Genomic DNA, 20,752 nt, shown 5'->3' on the forward strand with positions numbered 1-20,752 from the left:
GTCACTTCTATGGCTTTACTCATGATCCACAAAGCTGTGCTTTGTCTCAATATTTTTCCCACTGCCTGTTTTTCTGTTTTGCTGGTAAGAGCTGCTACTATACACCTGTGAAAATGCTTCCCCTTAGCATGAGTAATTTTAATGATAGGGGTTTTGTGAACAAGGTTGTCACTCCCAATAAGAGTTAAAGATAATTAAAATGATAATTAAATATCCTGATTACAGTGGTGGATCAGAGTGACCCTGGGAGCAGGTGACATGTGAGTAATCCAAGGCAATGAAGCACAGTCATGTTTAACACCCAACTCAGCTGCAGCTAAGCCAACAGTAATGATCCTGGAGCTTTGTACTTTGAAGTTGCTACAAGATCAGATTCCTTAGAAGTTTAAAAAAATTCACCGACAAACAGCTTTTCCTTAAACTTTTGGAACTGGAACTGCTTGAAGATTAAAGGCAATTTCAGTACTTAAAGAGAATAACTGAAATACCCAGAGAACTCCCAAAGAAATTGTTGATAAAATGAGGATCCTAACACTGGGCCCCAGATGACTCGACATCTATGTCCGTCTTGTCATTCAGGCATGATGCATATAAAGTAGCAGCCATTGAACATATTGTTACCTTCACTTCCTTTTCTGTTAAGATCTACAAATACAATTGCTGCTGTAATTCTGTGTCATCCTGTATGTGATAATCCTAATCCTAATAATAAACCTTCATAGAAAAGAGGTTTGGGGCTTTTTTACTGCATCGCTTTGTGAAACTGTAATACAATTTTAGTATATTGGTATTTAGTATATGAGTATATAATGGTCTAGGTTTTGGCAAAATAGTAATTTATACTCTAAGATGTTCAGTTTGGAAGATAAGATGTAAGATGTGAAAGGTGTTAAGAAAAAGTGGTTATTTCTAGTTGAAGCCAAACACCTTATATCCCTTATGTTTTATTCAAAGAGCTGGCCATGTTAAAAAATAAATCATTATTACTATCCATGCAAAACAGTGAGCCTAAATGGAGAAACTAATACTTTTTCTTGGAATTTCTTCTACATGTTCCTCCACTGAAAATATTTTTGAAATATAAAAGAAACGTAGAAGGCAGGAAAAGATATAATAATCCTTAAGAAATATGCAGAAGTAATAACAAATTTTCATTAGCAACATATGAATAGGCCATATTCTTCAATTACTTCCTTCCTTTTCTCAGCTGAAAGTTGCTTCTGTTTTTAGTAATAGATCAACATGAGCTTCCACTTAAGAATCATTTTATCATGGCTAAACAATAATGCCTTCAAACTTTGCCTTTCCTGTCCATAAAAGATGCCAAATTAGTGCCAGGGAGCCTTGCTAGGAACAAGCAGTTGCAGCCTGGGAGCTGGTAATTTCAGATGTAACTCATGTTTATGCTAATCACATTAACTAAAGTCATGGTTATAATAAAGCCAAATGGCACAGTTCATTTTGGCTATTGACATCTATAAACTGTAGAGGTGAATTATCTAAAGAATAAGTTTACATACAATGGTACTCTGCCCACATCTGTTGTTTGCTACAGTATTTTCTTTCAGTAGCCAAAATGTCATGAGAAAAGCACAAATAAGATCCAATTTCCATAATTCTCTTTCTGAGGTTTTTCACAGTAACTCTGTTCAGAAATAGATATTTAACTGATTTATATGTTATTCACAGTGAAGGGAAGAATAGTTTTGTAAAAAGTGGAACAATTTTTGAATAATTGCAAGTTTCTTACACATGTACTCATATCCTATTTACTTAAGTATGGAATCCTACAAACATTTTGATTATTTTTAAAACCATTTTTTTTTCCCAGCTTGACAAACCCTGGCTGACAGTGAGTTAGGAGGAGTGAAATTAGTTAGTGAAATTTCATTCCATGGGTTGCTCTTGAATAGCTCACTGTACTAAGGCTGAAGCTATCACCACTGTGCTACTTGCTTTTTGCACTCCCTTTGTAATTTCCAAATCTCATGCTATTTTTTGAATGTCTCCCAAACTGACAGAGCTGTCCAGATGGCCATGTAAATGCTTTCAGTGTCAATACTCATGTAAACAAGCACTCACACCCTTGTTTCTGGTATTTTACTTAGCATTGAATGTTCTTCTGCTTGCTTTCACAAACCTCTGAAGAATGCAAATGAAAGGAATTTCTGAACACTATAGAAACTGATTCACAGTTTCTATACAAAATACTGCTACTGAAGCCTTCTGAAATAGATATAATCATGAGTGTATTCTTCCCCCCCAATGACCCAGATTTGAAGAAGTACGTGGGTAACTTTAAACATGCAAATAGTGTAAGTTGCACACAGATCTGCTTATGAAATTAGGTTTCTTGCTTACCCTGCAGCTGTGTGATTCTTATTTGTGTTCACCTTTTTCTGAAATGTTATAGGAAATCTTAAGGAATGTTGTAAAAACAGTGACAATGCAAGGATTAATCAGTCACAAACTTCAGTGTCATAATGAAAGGGAGAAAGAACGATGCTGAAACAAAAGAAACAGATGAACAAAAGGACAAATTCAAATAAAAAGGAGCCATGGGAAAAGTACATAAAGCCGAATGATTGCCAATGTAAGAATATAAATGTAAAGTCAATGATTACAAGGTTTAAAGGAAATTGCTTGAAGTAATTCCAGGGACAAAATTTGTTGATGATAATCAACAAGATGAGGATCCTTCAATAAGATGGAGTGTTACTAGGGAAGGAAAGTCTGTATGTGAGCTAAAGGAAATTAAAATGCAAAACTCATGGCATTAAGAAGGAGTCAATGTAAGAGTATTCAACTGCTGATCATCAGTTTATTTGATTAATTCTCCAGTAATCTCATTATAGTACATATTTCTGAATGATTTCCTTTAATTTCTTTATTATGCATCCATTTAGAGCTCCTTCCTTTAGGAGAAAAATGAAGATTAACTTCTAAAAAAAGCCATAAAGAAACTAAACACTCCCCATGTTAATTGTGTACATTTTATAACAGGCTACCCAGAAAAACTCTGAACAAATCCTTGAAACAAATGTTTAAAAAAATGAGGTGGTTTGCCTATGAAGGGGTTTACAATAGTATTGGATTTCAGTCAATTTTGAGTACAGTCAGTCAGCACAAACAGTTTAATCAATTATTTGCAATGTTGCTCTTCTACAAGTCCACAGATACAATCCACTCAGTCCTCTGCTCCTCGAGTATTTTGGACAATTCTCACAGAAGTAGTAGACAGATTACTCAGCAAGCAAAGATCTGTTTAAGACGATGATGTTGGCTCCAGCTTGTTTTGCTGTCCATGAAACCATACTCTAGGAAACTAGGGTATCCATTATTAAGGGGTAAGAAAACTAGCAGAAGATAGCCCTTAGCTGAGGAAGTAAAAGAAACAGAAGAAATGAAGGAGCAGAAGGCTGGAGCTACAGTTTATGGAAAGACAACTTGAAAGAAGTAGATACGAGAAAAATAAAGAAACTAAAGCTAAATTAGGTCCCTTGAGATTACAGGCAACCAAAGTCACCTTTTTCAAGAATAATTGTGATGCCATCTCTCAGTCTCTCCTGAGTCCCCTTGTAAAGCAGCACCAAAGAGCTGGACTTAGTCAGTAAATAATGGTTGCAAAAATGTCTGAGTTGAAAACACTTTTTTTCTTCTTTTGTATCAGAAACTTTCATATTTCTGCTCCTGGTGTAAAATCAATAGCCACAGTGACACACCTACCCTTCCCCCATAAATCTGGTGAGCAGGCTCCATAATATGGGGTGAAGATGTTGGTAGAAACACTACATTGCAATAAGGGGAGGGTGATGTCTGTGCAGCAACTGAATAGGCAAAATTCCCCTTCCTAATTTTCATTGAGACTTCACAGATGACCAATGACCAGCAGTAAAATTACAAGACTGTCTCCTGTGAGACTATGGGAACTGTCTTCTGTAAGGCAATATTTTAATGGTCTTTTCCAGTAAACCATAAGTAAAGAAGCTTATAATGAAGGCAGGATTATTAAGACTATACAATTACCCATGTTTTCATCTTCCTCCACTAATAAATAGCAAACAGAAAATAAGCTGGAACCTGAATACATAAAGAAAATGAATAACACTAGCAAAAACATCACAGTAATAATAGCAATTATATAATTCACTTGACATCTGTGTATGACCCAGTAAGAGAACTTAGGTGAGGTAGTTGAGAGGGCATGTTTTGCTTTGTTCCAATGTCATTTTCAGCAGGTTTAAACAAAAAAATAAAGGGACTGCCATATTTTCTTGAGAAAAATTTGAAAATGTTCAAGCTACTAAAATAAGTAGAATATTCTATACTCACTTCAACCCATTTTAGCCATTGGGTAGTTATTGTTGAGTGCATAGCTACCTGCTTCATGTTCAAAAAATATTTACTGTAAAAAGCCTGTATGTTTGTGAGAACAGTATTAGTAATCTGCTTTTCCTCTGGAATCACTATTTCTTGATCATAAGAAATGAATACACTACAGGCACTTGCGGAAATGTATTGTAATCTACACTAAGGCAAGATGTCTTTTGATTCTATCGTTACCTCAAATCAAGGGCTGAACTCCAAATTATCTTATTTGCTCAACTTAGCTTCCACACTCTGAGTTTTGAAGTGATATAGACCTTTCTCACTAGAACACAACAAATTTCCTTTTTTAATGTTAAATCCCTTGGAGCAAGAATACCTGATCTGGAGTGAGAGAAACAACGACTTAGACAAAGACTTCCTTAAGAAATAGTCCGAGAAGGCTCAGCCAAAGTTGCATTTGCTCTAATGTTTCCAACAAAGAGTCCTACAGAAAGTCAAATAGCATCAGTTAAACAATCCAGAAGCTAAAAAACCATGGAAAAATAAAGAGTAAAAATGTAGAGAATGGTCCCTTTTTCCTGTCATTCTCTGAAAATGGGATTGTATCAAATAATAGTACTACTGATGAACATAATCCATAGCCTCTACAGGTTTTCACTGAGATCTGAGGCAGTTTCAATTCTGTATGGTCCCTCTTCACCCCTAGAGGTGTTTCTCCAGTTCACAATAACTCACCCTTTAGTTTTAGAAAACATTTTCGTCTTTCAGTTGAATGCAAATGGTTCCCATTTATTAACTGCAGGATAATTGCTCAGAAAGAATCTGTTTGGAATGCACATATTAATGCCATTAGTGCATCTTTTCGCTAATGGTTTCTTGAGTATTCTCTTAAAAAGCTTTTGACCAATATAAACAGAAGCTAGAACAGCTTTTCCATCCTGTAGGTATGATACATTTTCTAGTGCAATTTTGTCTGATTTTTTTTTTATTTTATTTTACTTTCAAAGCCTTAGAGACTTGAAAATTTAATTTATACCACAGGAAAAAAATATACTATTCTGTGCCTCCTCAGTGGTGAGAACAATTGAAGTAATAACACCAACAGATATGAATTTTTTCCTATCAGCAATTTATAATCCAAGAAATTTACCTTGAAGATAGAGGCACAGAGTATCTGTGTCAGATCAGCACATGTGGAATACAGCCAAATGACAGCACCATCTTCTGCCAAACACTTTTATCTTAAAAAGAAACCCCGGGGCCCTGGATATGGATGTTCTCACATGTTCATATGAGATGTTTCACATTTCTTTCTGTCTTGCCAGTTTGTCGAGGGGCAGTTGACAAACATGACCACACTTCCCAGCTGTAAAAGTGGGGAACCTGGGAACAGTTCATTGCTTCCTCATGAACAGACCCTTATTAAACAACCCAGGAGCCATTTGGCATCTGAATTAGTTTTGGTGATCCATACCTTAAATTCTTGATGATTAGACTTGTGATTGTAACTGCGCAACCCACAAGGCAAGTGAATGCCAGACTACTGAACTGCAGGTCATTGTTCTGTATATATGTCACATCATTGTGTACCCTGCTGCCATTTTTCTAGTGTAAATCAGGTCACCCACTTTCTGCCTACCTGTCAGTGTCCTCAGTAAATCGATATTTCAGAATCCTGCCAATCCCAAGGCTGCTGTATTTTATCCTCTGCTAGCCCCAAAGAGTTAAGGGGGAACCTGGCATGAAAACAGAGTTGAGAAAGTTCAGTAGCCCTTTGCAGGACAGAGATAATTAAGCAGACTACTTGTTTTAAAGAGTTTCTATCCTTCCCCTTGCTTCTAGTTATGAGGAGTGAAGTACTAAGAGTCCACATTCAGAATCCTGGGGAAAAAAAAATAAAAGAAAAAAAGAGGAAAATAAGCAAGGAACCTGTTTGACAGAATAAGCATTTACAGGAAGTTCTTTTATGCAGTAAAAAATAGCTACAGACAAAGAAGGTGGTTGATGCTCAAAGTGGTGTAGCAGGGACATCAAGTTCAGTGGGGATTGGGGTTGGGGAGGGCAGTGGTGGTGGTTAGACCTTATGGATTTTCTTATGTTCCTAAATCAGGGGCTGAGTCAAAACTCCATGCGAATAATTAGCAGAGGGTAAACTGTGCAGAAGTAGGATGTCTGGGGAGGGAATAGCCAAGTCAGAGGAAGAAAAATGAGAGTGCAAATGAAAGCTTTCCTTGCTCTGCATGGAGTAGTCAGGATGGCACTGTTCTATGTGAGCAAATAATGTTAATTATAATGCCCAGATATTGTGTTATAGATTTTTCAGTAAAAAAAAATACACCCCACATATCCCCAAATTTTGATAATTACACAACTAAACGGAAACAACCGCCTTTTCCAGTATGATGATCTGCTATGGGCATGCCAATTTTGCTGGAAATAAGTGTAACTGATTATGAATGAACAGAGAGACTGTCTTCTGCAGGTTGAACAAAACTGAAGGATATAGACTTTCATATTCATAAACAAAATTCTGTGATACAGGTCTGATAAGGTTAAGGGTAATGCTGGAAACTTGGGGTAGCTTGCAAGGACTGCATATGGCTCTGAGCATCTGGTGCAAGAAAATTTAGAAAGCAAAGGAAGGTACTTCTAATACAAGTCTGATGAATTATAGGGGGTCTAGAAAGAAGAAGATGAACAAAAAGCAGAAGTAAAATCAAGGATATCTCTTCTTGAGTCTAAGTAGCCAGTTGATTTTCCTGAGGGTATTAAGGGACAAGTTTCATTAGGGAAAAAGTAACAGTGACTTAAAAAAGGATATCTAAGCACTTAAAAATACTAATTTCTCAAATTATATAAAATATTAACATCAGCAATTAGACAGTGATTAGGGGAAAAGGCCAGGGTGAACTGAAAGCCTTTATGGGAAAATCTTATATAGAATTTGAATTAAAAGTTTTAAAAATAAGTGCAAAGTAATTAAAGAAGTGAGCAGATAATTCAATTTTGAAGAGGATTAAAGATTTCTGAAAATCAATATAATTTTGAAGCTATGAATTTTCCTTTTAAAAAAACCAAATAAACAAACAAAAACCCAATCTTTTGGAAATGGTAAAATGTGATTTTTAAAAGGATCCTAGTTAAACTTGGTGTTGTGTGGGAAAACTAGGTATTTATTAAAGCCAGATTCTGGAAACCCTAGAAGTGCTGGTTCCCATGCTCTGAGCCTGAAAATTCTTATGACTGGCATCTAGAGTTATAATTGAAACCTAAAACCTCAGAAAAACTACAATTCACACTTAGGTGAGCAACTGAAGAGTCTGGGAGCTATTTAATCTCCAGCAGGCAAATAGGATTCAGAGATGTTAAAAAGAATTGTTGGAACATTTTAAAATCCTGCCTGGCATATCATAGCCTCACAGAAATCAGAATTATTCCAAATATTTCAAATTTGATGAAAATTTATTCTCTGATGGAAAAATTGTTCCCTTTGAGAATTTCTTAAGCCTCATTATAAGTGTTGAAACACATCATATTCCAGAGGTGAGACCCAAGAAATTACCAATAAAGGTTTTCTGCAGTGCTTTTAATGGTTTCTGAGCTAGCCACTTTTAAGTCTGTTCTTCTCGTTTGCCTGTACCTGAGATCTTAACAGCTTTATCACAACTGCCTAGCTTCATCAGTTTGATAATAACCAAGAAATTGCTTGACACTCTATACTTTCTGTCAAAAGAAAACTTGTAACTTGTTGCCAGAGTGGTAGGGCACCAAAAGAGAAAGACCTATTTTCACGATTAAATAAAACAATTAAATAAATATATTTTGTAAAACTGAAAGACTGAATCCTTTGGCTTGGATTACTGAAGTACTGTCTTCACTATATAAAAATACCTCTAAGAGTTAAAGTGACAGCACTAACTCTACACTTGAGTTGCAGTTCAACAATTAGCTTTGCACACTTGATTGCACGACTAAGACCAAAAAATTTGCCCTTTAAAGGATACAGTTTCTGGGGGATAGGTATTTTCCCTCCAGTTGTGTTCTTAAGGACTTTTTAATTCTAAGTATGTTAAAAACTCCTATTAGAACTAATTAGATGTCCAGGCAGCTTCTTTCAGAGAAATTTTCCTTGTTGTAATATTGGTACATTTCTCAAAAAGAGCCAGCAAGTGTTTACTAGGAACTATCAGAACTCACTTTGGGTAGTTAGACATGGGGGCACATGCTCTTGGTAAGAAATACCAGCGTGGATCACCAGCAGGGTAAATCACAGTAATTTATTTGATTACAAGTTGTTCCTGTATTTGTTAGGGTTAAAATCAGAAAAGCAGTTATTGTTCCAATTTGAAAAAGATTTTTTTTTCCTGTGTTCATTAATGAAATAATAGACCTATGGTGTAGACCTTCTTAGTGTTTCTGTAAGGGAGAAAATAATTACTATTGCAATTTGAAAGATAGTTGTGTAAAGACATTTAGGGCATTACGCTTACATAAGGTTGTACAATCTTTCATAAATGATTGAGTTCTGCTGTTAGTCTCAGTAAACTTTTATTGCTATTCTAAACAGGGATTTGTTACATAAACACTTGGTTTGTAGGTCCCAGCTAAATTACTTCCTGAGTACCCGATGCAGAGTAGTGACCACACTGGTTGCTAAGGAATGAGCGCTCTCGTAGGGGCATAGAGAAGAACAGCAGTACAGGAATTTCAGAAACTGAGTCATCATTAGACATCACACCTAAGATATGTGAAGCAGAAAAACAGAAACTTCAGCTGCCTAATACCTTGAATGTGAGAAACAACAATATCAATTATCTTGTTTATGGTTTTCTATTCAGTGCCTTGGCATTCGCTGAATCTCACTTTGGGCTGCTTTTTTGGAATATGAGGAATCTAATAAAATGTTAGCATGACCATGTCCACTGTAAGTCTCACAGAGTACCAAGGCTCAAGGGATTAGTAATTTAGTCTGAAGGAAGGGGCTGGACTGCCTGTGTTCAGAACCGTGCCATAGAAATATCCATTCTGGAAAGGGGTGACCTGCTGAAGGTGAGGACGAGAAATGGGAGAATGAAACACACTGTTGTGTTGCTCAGAGGCTGCTGCTGTGGCCAGTTTGATGCTGCATGAGGCAAGCAGAGGGCAGAATTTCAGGCTTCAGGAGGATCACCCGAGAAGCAAATCCTGGGGTCTCCTTGCAGAAAGGAGATTTGGGATACCAGCTACGCAAGCAGCTTGTAAGCCCATCAAAGAAATAGGGAACAACAGAGATTCCTTAAGTTATCATCAAAATACCCTCGTATTCACGTGAATTTTCAGAGTTGGAGAAGGAGGCAAGACTGGACTGCAAAGCACAGCTACAGTCATCAATTTTGGCAGGAGGCCAGAGAATTAAAAAGTGATCTGTATTGATAGAAATAAAGAAACAGCTGCACATCTTGGGTTCTGCTACGGGACCAGGGGACTTCTGCCCTTTTGGTGATCTGTGTAGGTAGCTGGTGCAAAGCTATATGGACAAATAAATGGGCAGTATAACACCGACAAATCCATATCCTAGGTGATACACATGCAAATACCTGAATGACATGAAGTAGGTGGGGCATACATTCACCAACAGACAATTTGCTTCCAAAGTGATGGAGGCATTGCACAAAGTGAAAACAAAATTGTCCAAAGTAATAATTAAAAAAAGATTTGTGTAACAAGAAAAATGTCAGTCGAAAGGGTCGGATTACCAGTTCAATATACATTCATAATGTAATTCACAGCTGATTTAATATAATGTGTCTCTCTTTTGTCTTTCGATGGTGCCTTGTAATTGCTGAAATTAATTAGGTCTATGTGCTGAGGGAATCCTTCAGAACTGAGCTTATTACAGTGAGTAAAGCATCCCCTTTCACTCTTCCTTAGATATCCTGTTGTTGCTTAAGGGTCAAAACAAGACTAGAGAAGGAGTTGTAAGAGCATGACGGGCTCCAGAACTTTATCATAGAGGTAGATGTTTATGTATTTTTATTTCCATTGGAGATATCTGGTTACAAGGTAACATAAAAGTTAAGATAATAATAGTTGAGAGGATTGAATCATTATTACACTTATAATAACAGGGGAAAAGGTTTCAGTGCATTAACCTGTGCTGGGGTTGAGAAGGAAGAGTTATAAATAGCATGTAACTCATATGTTGGCTGCTTAAATTTGCATATAGTTTCTTTTGCTCTTAGTCTAGAAAAGGACTAGGGGCTTGACTGTGAGGAATGCCACCTGCTATTCATCTGCATACATCAAAATCCTATCATGGATTTTTAAGTTATACAGAAAGGTGTCTCTCATGAGGAGAAAAAGTCAGTTTTAGTGGGAACATTTGGGACGAGTATACTCTTTTCACACATGTAGAAAACGCTGTGATTTGTCACAACATTTGTTGTGATGTCAATTGACATGAATTATGAACCATCAGAGCATTGGTGGTGGCACATCTGCATGGAAACTGTGTTTGGGGTGATACTGTATCCCAGCCTCCCAATCTAGCAGGGCACATGAACATGCTGAGCCCTGCCGTGTGACCCAGTGATCTTCCAACCATTCCAGAACTGCACGCAGCCAGTGAATTCATATCTTTGCAAGTCTTTTGCACTCCTGGCTCCAATATCTGAAGCACAGACCTGTCTAAAACCAGAAAGTGGTTTTTATCTTTTGAAACTACTTCTTATCCCAGAGAGACTGGGTCCTGCAGTCCTCTCTTTGGTTTTACCTGGCTGGGCACCCACAAGCCAATCCATTTCCTGATTCTGCCTTGGTTTCTATACATACAAAATGTGACAGCCATTCTGATCTTCTTCAGTTATGATCTGTTTCATGCAGGCAGTCTTTTCTTAACATAACCCCATGAACCAAGACTTGCTGATTTTTCTTTTCTTACACTTGTCATAGGTAAGGAAGCGTAAATCAGCAGAACAGCATGCATAAACTATTGCTACTTCCACAACATTAACTTCCATTCCTCAAATACTTAACTCTTCTGTTTCTACTAATCAGTTCATTAAACAAGTCTTTATCACTACATTTTCTTTCTGCATTCACCCCCTGAGTGATGGATGTTATTTTCATAGAGTAATTAAGATTTGCACTTCGTTCCTCCCAAAGATATGATTTTCAGCACAAATGGGAGCTTTGATGCCTTGCCTCATGCAGATTTAATCTTCTTTTCAAGTGACAAAATGCTTCTGAAATTTTTTATTTATAGATGACTGGTTTTTTCAGTTTCTGGGGAACAATGTAGGAAGAGTTTGGCTTTAATTTATTTCCTTGGGCTTTAGTCTGCTCTATGGCCAACACGGCTTGCTGTATGGAATGTTCCTCAATATATTCCAAAAGTGAATATCACACTATTTGGTCATCAATTGTTAAAACTTCAGTTACATTTGTAAAAGGATGAATCTAGACGAATCCTCTTCTCTGTTGCACGAGGACTCTCTGCCCTAGGGATTACTTGCAGCCGAGATGTTATAGAGCCACTGTTTGGGGAAGAGTTCAGGGAGGGTCTAGTGGCACCATTTTTTGAGGGCCCCCTTCTGGACCCAAAGCAAATGTTTTCCAGAATTAGGGAGCAAGTTTTCAGTCAAACAGGAGTCAAACTTGGACATTTTTTCCACCATCATGTGTGGTGCATACTGAAGGCTAACTAGGTGCAAAGCCTTCCCTATGCTCTCACTTTCATATTGCCTCACCCCAAGATCAATACCGTCTGCACCATATACTCAATACCTCCACTCAGAAAAGGAGAGAAAAGAAAGTATAAAACACACTAAGGAAGTTGTTAGATTCTGTGCTCTGATCATTTGTCATTCACACAATAAAAAGCAATTAGGAGCCTTAATTTAAAACAACTGACCCATTAAAATCCCAAGAGCATATTCTCAAGAATATTCCTACTGAAGGGATGAGAAAATGTAATTATATGTTGTCAGACTCATTGCTTTCAATGCTTCATTGTACCTGAGTGGACTGTGTGTACAAAACTGTTAAAAAATTCATCTTATGTACCAAAACAGATATACAACTTTATTAGTAAGCAAAGCAACTGTAGCTTACTGGGGAAAAGAGGAAAAAAATATATATATTTTTAAGAGAAGTCACATATAGCCTAAATTTTTTTTTGTCAGGTAGTTATAAATCTTTGAGTGAAGATTAAAATCTTGGGGAAGATTAAAAGCAAGCAAGCAAACAGAGCAGTGGTAATAGGAAAGTAGAAATGCAAGTGCTCACATTCCAATAGAAATGGTTTAATTTAAGATGACATTTAGCAGTCCACACCACCCACACTGTTGGAAATTGAAATCCAGACAGAACAGTATTATGTTAATTTTGCAAATGAAGTTTAACACTGATCAAGAAAATAAAGGTATGTTCTAATTTCAGGAAAAGATATGGAGCACCCAAAGTATAAACAGAACATAAAGTTACTTAAATGCATAAATTACTTACTGTGATAACAATGCTACAGACAAACCTTATGTAAAAAAGGCTCATGTGCTCCTTCCTCATTTAAATAATGAGAAAAACATAGATTTCCAATTCAAATCATAAAAAACAGCAATACAAAATGCTTTCCTACTCTGCATCATCCAGTTGTCAGTCTTCTGCTAGTAGACTCTGTACTGGTAGAAATAGCAACCCTGTGACAGATGACAGTAGATATCTGGGCTGTGCTACTCGACTTCAAAAAGGTAAATAAATGAGTAATACACAGTATAACAGGATTCACTTTTTCTGATATGCTACTTCTAAAATGTTATGGTTAGAGAGACCACGCAAGGAAATTACTTCTAGGAACCTTAGGTGAGTATCAGTGACTTTTACTGAGACAGTATCTTAGCTTTCAGGGTTGTTTATAGTCAGATGCTGTCACAGAGAAAACATAGTTGTTTTGTACAAATCATTGAAAGCATGTGATTTTTCCCATGAAAAATTTTCATAAATAATAACATGGGATATTCTTCCCAGCTTTAAAATTTGCTCATATTCCTACCTAAGTTTTAGCAGATAATTGCAAATTGTTGTCCATAGAGAATGAAAAAAAGAGCAGCAGAGAGGAAATGGAACAGAGGCCCTTCACTAATATGCTGTGCAAATCATACAGTAAAACCCACACAAAACTGTTACTTCTCTTCTCTGGAACTGCTGTGTTCCCAGCTACTGTTGCAGATTCTGCTCTGACATCACCAGAAGCACAGTTCAGAAGAAAGTTATGCTGGTGATTCTGATACCTCTTCCCCTGAACTGCACTCATGCTTTGTGGTAATGACATGGTGAAATGACTTCCTGGATCACTTACACATAAAACCTAACATCTGACAGATCTGACAGATCAGCCAGTGTCCTACCCAACACTTACTTGACCTTGCCCTCCAACTAAAAAAGACTTGACCTTTAGAATCAGTGTCCTTCTGTGCATATGTATCAACATTTTTCTTCTATGAATGCTCTATAACAGGTTTTAATAAGATCCCTTGAAAGATATTTCATAAACTAGTCATGAAAATGTAGGGATGTACAAGTGGTAGAAAAAATAACAAGGTGACTTGAAGGAAACTGTCCTACTCATGACTTTTTTGACCTCTCAAAAATTTCTGGACTAATAGACATGCTTGGGTGTAGTTTGCAAGGCCAGGGCTTTAATGCTTTCCAAAACATAACACTGATAAACATTTCTAAATATCTTCCTAGCTTCTCTCAGCCCTTCCAGGCAATGAATGACATGCAGATGAATCATCACACTTTGGTTTTTGCATAAAAAATTAGCTTTGATATGTTTTTAAATAGCAACCACAGTGATTGTAAGGGTAGGAAGCCTGCGTGAAGAGGGGTCTCAGAAAACCCACCCCAAAAGATGAATTTCACATCCACCCCACAGTCTTCTTTCCTACTCATTAACCTGGAAAGCATGGGAAATGCTTCTTACCAGCTCCCACTGATTAGCACCCAGGTTAGTTTAATTTTGTATTGAATAGGTTCCTGTAATTTTCTCATGCCATGGGCACCTATGCCACATGTGCTATGTACCTGAGCATTTCAGTTAGTGCTAATTGGTTGCTACAGAGTTCAGTGAGAAAAACTACATACCTTCAACAAGACCAATAGCTGAGCTGATCAAAACCAGCATATGAATCCTAAAGCTTGTTTAATTCTGCAACAAGACTGTAAGATAATTAATGAACAATCTTCTTTTGGTAGCTCTGGAAGCTGACAATAAAGTCACAGCATCAGGGAAGTAACTCCTCTCTTCTCAGATGAGGTGTAAACAAGAAGGGTCACCTAAGCAATTGAGACCATCTTGCTGAATGAATGAGTAAAAGTCCAGCCTCAGTTTCAGCAAGAAATCAAAGCACAAAATGTAGTGAAATACAAATTCCTTTTGTTTTCTTTGATCTTAGACTTCTGATACATACCTGCTGTTGTCTTAGTAAGCCACTGTAGTGAATTTCTGTGGCTGGGTTTTGGTAGTGGGGGGCTAGGGGGTGGTTTCTGTTAGAAGGTACCAGAAGCTTCCCCTGTCCTGTGGAGCCAATGCCAGCTGGCTCCAGGAGGGTCTTCCTGCCTCTGGCCAAGGTTGAGCCAATCAGGAGTGACAGAAACACCTCTGTGATAACATATTTAAGAACAGCGGATTGTGGCACAGAAAGAATTCCAGCCAGGGAAGAGCGGAGTGAGAACATGGGAACAACAAGGTAGACCCCAAGGTCAGTGCAGAAGGAGGGGCAGGAGGTGCTCCAGGAGCCGGAGCCGAGGCCCTGCAGCCCGTGGTGCAGACCATGGTGGGGCAGCTGTGCCCCTGCAGCCCATGGGGGACCATTGGGGTGCAGAGACCCCCCTGCAGCCCAGGGAGGAGCCCACACTGGAGCAGGGGGGTGCAGGAAGGAGGCTGTGACCCCGTGGGAGGCCCAGGATGGAGAAGGGTCCTGCTGGAGACCTGCAGCCCATGGAGAGGGAAGCCCAGGCTGGAGCAGGTTTTTCCTGGGTAGGACTTGGGGACCCACACTGGTACAGCTCATTGGTGAGGGATTGCACCCCATGGAGGAGTGACCCATGGGACAGCAGTTTGGGAAGAACTACTGCCTGAGGGATGGACTCACACTGGAGAGCTCCATCAAGGACTGTCTCCTGTGGGAGGGACCCCACGGGAGCAAGGGAAGGATTCCTCTCTCTGAGCAGTGGCAGAAACAACAACTGACTGCAACCCCCATTCCCTGCCCCTCTGCACCCCTGGGGGGGATGAGGGAAAATATGGAAGGAAGGAGAGGTGGGGGAAAGGTGTTTTTAATATTGTTTTATTTCTTAACTCTTTGACTCTTATTCTGTTAGTAATAAATTTAAGTAATATCCCCACTTTGAGTCTGTTTTGCCTGTGAAGGTAACCAGTAATTGCCCTCTCCCAGCTGTTATCTCAAGTCATGAATCCTTTGCTGTTTTTTTTAACTCTCTCTCCTCTGTCCAGTTGCAGAGGGAGAAAGTGGCTTTAGTGGGTAGTTGGCATCTGGCCAGGGTCAACCCACTACAGCCATTTATATCAGTCGTGAATGAATCCTTTAGGTTGCTCAAAGAATTTATTCTAAAGACTATGCTAATGACTATTCAAAAGAATATTCAAACAATATGCTAAGCAAAATTCAAAAAAATATTCTAGGACTATAGTGTGGCTCAGGTGGGAGTGGGGGGGGTGTGAAGTGGGGGAGGGATGCACCACTGCAACATCACTTTAATAATACGTGATATTTTCTTTAAAGGTTCTCCAGAACCAAATTATCTTATGTGTATGTTGATATATGTATACATTTATTCAGACAGTCTTTGAAAAGTTCTTTGCTTGGTAACACTCAGGATTTATCAGAACTGTATTTGATCTTAAAGAAAGGGAAGGCCTGCATACTTGGTTTTCCCTGTATCTTGGCTAGTCTATGCCTTGCCTTTTAAAACATCAGCTTTAAAACAAAACAGAAGCAGCATTAGGCTTTGAAAGAAGAGTGGAATTGTTCTTATCCTGTAGAACATGAATGGAAAAAGAGGTATAGGTGAGGAGGAAGGAGTGACATGTATATAAGATTACTGTTAGCAGAAATCTATTAGAAAAGCAAGTTCTTACAAGGTTTATAAGTATCAGAATAGTAGAAGGAAATTCCATGTTGCTATTACACAGCAATGTCAGAGCCAGTTTTGAGTGAACAGAAAGGGTAAGCTGGCTGGTGAGAAGACCTGGAAAGCTGTTCTACTGATACCTTGGAGTTTTGATGTTTTGATTTTTTTTAATTTTTGTAGATCTTAGAAGTAGTTATGTAGTAAATGTAGATTTTAGAGTAGCAGCATATTATCCCTTTACCCTTTAACACACCAGCTCAAACCCCTGTTACCCATTCCCATATCAATTCCCCTAAATTCCACTGGCCTGTTTTGTCTCTTTTTCAAGGTAGAATTATAGGGAACATCTTAACCCTATGGAAGAAGATACAACCATAGACACAACAACCTTCAGGCCTAGAATTCTGGAAGGCCTCAAAGGACATTATGTGCTCTGAGGAAGATGAAGATGAGGAAGAGGGGGTCCCAAAACACCCCCAGACCCAATTCCCAAGAGGCGTGGCAGGGGCAGAACCTGGCTGGTGGCAGGACGAGGATTGGGTGAAGATCATTATAAAAACTGTGGACATCTGTATTTCAGGAGCACACGTTGAGAGTATTCCGGAAAGCCTGGGGGCTCATTAAAGCCTTTGTATCCTTATCTTATCTCCTACCTAATTTGGCTTGGAGGCTTTTTTCCCCACAGCCACTTAGGCAACACTATCATGACTGAATATCTCATAAATAAATAAATAATAAAAAATTATACTATAAAAATTGTAATTTTATATGGCTTCTTTGTCACTTTCTGATTATGTCTTTTTTTTTCTTTCTTTATAAAGAGTCAACATTAAGGAGTAAATCTTTTTGCTCATGGTTACACTTGCAAATGCACAAACACGCTGTTTTAAGAAATGTCTCTTTTCTGAAAACACATCAGAGAAGAAAAACTCAGCATCTGCTGTATACATACTGTGAATAAATGCATAAAAAAGGATGCAGATATGAATCTAACTAAATAGCTATAGAGATTTGAAGAAATGTGGTCATTCATGCCTGAGCAGTACACACTAGTTTTAGTCATTGTGGTTTTAAATAATCAAATCATACTTGTGGCTGAATTTGCTTAGCTGTCGTGGTTTTGCCCACCAACCCATCCCTGGGGCTGAGGATGGTTTTGTCCAGGTTATTTCCGGACAAAAAACCAATCAAAAAGTTCAGTGACGCCTTTGCTAATTACATCTTTAAGAAAACGGAAGAGAAGGTTGTGGCGCAGTGGAAATTAGGAACAACAGCCATGTAGAAGGGTAGTGGGCCCGACGAGGGCCAAGGCCCCCTCCTCCCCGGCTTGGGCCGGGGGGGGCAGGTGCAGTACTGAAGCCTCCCTTCTCTCTTGTGAGAAAGTGAAGAGAAAAAAAAGTTTAAAAGATGAACTGCTTAAATGAGAAACCGCTGCAGAAGAATTCCAGCCATGAGATAACAGAATTTCCAAGGTCAAAGCTGCAGTCGCAGGAGAGAGAAGAAAAGTTCGAAGGGGGGAGAGCTGCTTTTTCCTCCCTTTCACTCTCCCTCTCTTCAGCAGGGTAAAGACTGAAAAATAAAACCCTGCCACTTGTGAAAATTTGTTGGGGTGAAGAGACCCCCGTGCGGCTCACAGAGGAGCTTGTGGATGCACCAGAGATTTGTGACTTTAACAGAGAGAAAGCCTTATGCTGGAGTAAAAGCGGCTCAGATGAGGCAGAGTCCTGTTAAAGACTTGTGACCCTCGAAGGGATCGATGCTTATGCTGGAGCGAGACGGCTCAGATAAGCTTGGGATCTCAGTGAGAGATCCATGCTGCTGCTGTTGAAGATTTATGACCCTGACGGGTATTAGAACCTACGCTGGAACACAAAACGGTTCAGGTAGGGATGTTGGGATCCATGTGTGGAATCCGTGCTGCTGGTGCTAGAGAGAACCTACGCTGGAGCAGAAAATGGCTCAGGTGGGATATTGGGATCCGAGTAAGGAATCCAGACTAGACCCATGCCGAGAAGTCAATCAAGGACTGTTCTCCCATGGGGAGGGACCTCCATAGGGAAACAGGCGTGAACTCTTAAACCATTATCCCCTGTAACCCTGTGGAAGAAGATCCATAGTAAGCAAGTGTCCCCTTGCAAGTCTATGGAAGGAGACCCTTCAGGACCTGGGTAACCCTCAGCCTTCGGTTTTAACCCAGGAGGGGGGTAGGCCCAACCCTGGAGACCAACACAGAATAAGAGAGAGATAAAGAAGTTCCAACTGCGACGAAAGTACTGCAGAGTTACTAGAGAGAGAGAGAGAGCTGGAATTCTGAGAACAGAAAAGAACTGCTTCTCCTCCTTGGACTGATATAAAGGGAAGTGGGGGGAGAAGTATCTTTTGTAAATACATAGTACCTTTTACTCAAGTAAAATTGTTGTAAATATAATTCTTTAGTTTTAGTTTGTTAATAATAAATACTCATACTTTTTTTCAATTCAGTCTCTTTTTGTCTGCATAAACCTTCTCTCAACTAATAGTAATTGTATGGGGTGCAAAAGTAAATTGAGCCAGGGCAAAACCACGACATTAGCCTATCTCCACATTGAGAGAAATGAGATGCAAGTAATTTAGAGAGTTTGGTTTATACTTTCTGAAAGGGTCTGCACTGAGATGAGTTCTTTAGCAGTGGACTATTGACTAGTTTTCATGGTCAGTCACTCATCGAGCAAGTAGAGCTACAGGAGGGATCACATTTTTCAAGTTGAGAATGTATCCGAATAATCACCTAAAGCTTCTGGTGTACTCCTGTCAAGGAGCTGATGGTCTCAGAAAATGAGGTGCTCCCTATCCCCACAGCTGTCTTTCCAGTTGGTGATTCTCAGTCCACATGGGGGGTGAAAAAAAGTGAGCTTTAACATCAAGCTCCTGTCTGTCCAAGCTAGCATTAGGTGACATTGTGGGTCTTGCCCTGCCATCACTGCCTCAGCTACAGTCATGGAGCTCTGCTGGAAGAGGCTACCATACCACTCAGACCTCTCCAAAGTCAGCAGTGTGGAGATATCCAGTGGTGCTAAGGTCTTGCATTCCCTCACTGTGTTAAGGGTAAATTTCACACAGACTTTGCTATCAAATGGATTTCATTTCCACAGTCACAAATGCAGTGCCTTCCACCAGCTCTGCAATCACTTTCAACTTAAATAAATTGAAGCAGACAGCAGGGTAGGGGAAATTAAACTAGCAAAGGAAAAAAAAAATACTTAAACAGACTGGAACAGTTATTGCTGCCTGCTAGAAAATGTTTTTCTAGTCTCTTATTACCACATACAATCCCTTGTCCCATGTGATTAGCAAATTCATCTTGAAACACTGGTGTTGTTTGACTGTAGCTGAAAAATTAACTGATAGCTTTAAACCTTTGCTCCTCATCTCATTGAGAATGAGGTTTTGCAGCACTTGGATTCTAGCATATATAATCAGGCTGCGCATTTCCTATCACATTCAACACCTGGCAATCTCCTCTGTGCCAGTTGTGCACGGTGCAATGATATGTCTAGAGGTAATTATTTCTATCACCTACATAAGGGTAAAAGATGTGAGGGTCATCTCATGCTTACCTTTTTGTTTAGTTTTAAATGCCTGGCTGGGTTGGTTTATACAGGAGGACATATTTTATTCTAGAAATTATTTCCTGAAAATGATTGCTAAGGGACACATATATGAAAGAAATGGGGCAAGTATGCTGTCTTTATTCATAATTCTCTGAAAATTATTGGGATTGCTGCAATGGACAGACAAAGAAAGGATTAAGCAAATATATTTTTTCCATGACATAAGGGAGGAGCCCAGAAAAAGGGTCCTAGAAATATTGGTGCATAAAAATTTGAAGTCAAATTCTTGACCCCTTCTGAGGCTTTAAAGGGGGAAAAGCGTCAGCTCTGATTGTGTAAGAATCTGATTGTGTAAGAATCATCAGCCAAGTCCTGCTAAGGGAGATGTAAACTACCCCGTCCCTGGGAAGGGCCAGTCTACATAGTAATTCCTTTTTTCCACGGAGGTGATGCAGAATAACTGTGGATAATACAATGTCTCCTGAGAAGAGTGTTCTCTGAGGCAGCCACAGCCACTGTGAACATGCAAGAAGCAGTGTCAAGTTGGAAAAAAACCATCTCTGCTCATTCATGGCAAAGATTGCAACAGGTAGGGTAGGTGTTTAATCTTAAAAGGAACAGCATGTTGGTTGTTGAGTTAGCAAATGACACAGGTGGTTCTCATCACTGGAGGGCGAATGGAAGAAATTAATGAAAACTGT

Source organism: Myiozetetes cayanensis, unplaced genomic scaffold (assembly GCF_022539395.1).
Source record: "Myiozetetes cayanensis isolate MyiCay16 unplaced genomic scaffold, myiCay2020 scf4, whole genome shotgun sequence".
NCBI lineage: Eukaryota > Metazoa > Chordata > Aves > Passeriformes > Tyrannidae > Myiozetetes > Myiozetetes cayanensis.